The following is a 1496-nucleotide window of genomic DNA, read 5'->3' on the forward strand; positions in this document are numbered from 1 at the left end:
TCTTGATGGTGTAAGGATTGTTTTTTCCTACTCAACTACTAGGATGTATCCCCTATGGTGTGTGAGGGGGATCCAGAAATAGAGGGAGATAAGGTTTCAGAAGATACTGGATGGGGACATTTGTTTGAAAATCAATGTACTAGGGTAGTGGGGGCTTATGACATGTGGCTTTTAGTCTCAGAATCTAGCTTACCAAATGGGCACAAAATCTGGTGCATCTCTTAGGCACTATTCTCAGAAGAAAATAAGTATCCATAAATGAAGTCTGAAGAACCAGAAGGAGAACAAATGGTTCACAGACAATGGTTTCTGTGCCATTCTGTGCCCATTGATCCAGGGCCAATGGTACTTAGGAGCATTGCAAGAATACTCATGGTGCTGGCATAGTGCTGTGTCCACTTTAAGCATCTCAACACTAACCCAGGCTGGCAGTTCAGCTTCCAAGGCAACTGTGACACCTTGCTGTCTTGGTTCACCAGAGATGACGGTGCATCCCACTGTTACTACAGTTAACACAAGAATTACATTTTCTGTAGTGATGATGGTTTTATACATTCTTTGGCATAACTTTCACATGTTTTTAAGAAAGCCAGCAGGGTTAAATTTATATTTGTGGCTTTGGAACAGAATGAGACTAATATATTAAACCTTGACCTTGATCTTAACCTTCATGGTGACAGAGCCAGCCAGTCCACTAAATTGGAGGTTCTCCTCATTCTGAAGGCAAATGTGAAGTGGTAATTTGAATCATTATAGAAGATAAATTTTGTCATAAAAAAAAGAATTAAATTTAACACCTAAAGTTGAATTGTTATAATTCATAACTGATAATGAAAGTATTAACTGCTGGTCACATTTATGGCTATTCTTTCATGTCAGTAATCAAAAAGTGAAAATAGTGTTTCTAGTCTTAAAATATCTCTTCCTGGCTTGGAAAACAATTTGCTTTGAGAGTCATATGCCCTAAACTAAATCTTTATTTCCTTGCTACCAATGTGGGACTGGAGGGGGGCAGTTTTATGATTCATATTTTCCAAATTCTCTGAAAGCCATAGAAAGTGTTTCCTTCCAATTCTATTACATGGTCTATTGTCAAAGTTTCCCCCATGGAAAAAAGTAGAATATGCTTGGAACGTTAGAGAACAGTGGCATTGGAGAGCCATTAAAAAGCTTCCGTCCTTCTCTCTCTGAGCAAATGGAGACATGCAGAAACCCTAGAATTTGCCCAAAGTCATACACTTAGTCCTGGATTTCAGACTAGAACCCAGACTTCCTGTTCTCCACAACCATGAGTTCTTCTGTCCCATTGCCCCTGAAAGGAGTCCTGCTTTTCTCAGGATCTTGGATGTTGACTATGGTGAATGGGCTGGAAAAGAGCATAGCGAGACAGAGTAAAATTTAATGGGGCATATCAAGGCTGAGAAAGAGGAAAAAGAGTTATAATTTTCCAAAAGACCTAAAAATAGCCCTGGGAATGAAGAGAATTTAGACATTAT

The sequence above is a fragment of the Bos javanicus genome, chromosome X, assembly GCF_032452875.1.
Source record: "Bos javanicus breed banteng chromosome X, ARS-OSU_banteng_1.0, whole genome shotgun sequence".
Taxonomy (NCBI): Eukaryota; Metazoa; Chordata; class Mammalia; order Artiodactyla; family Bovidae; genus Bos; species Bos javanicus.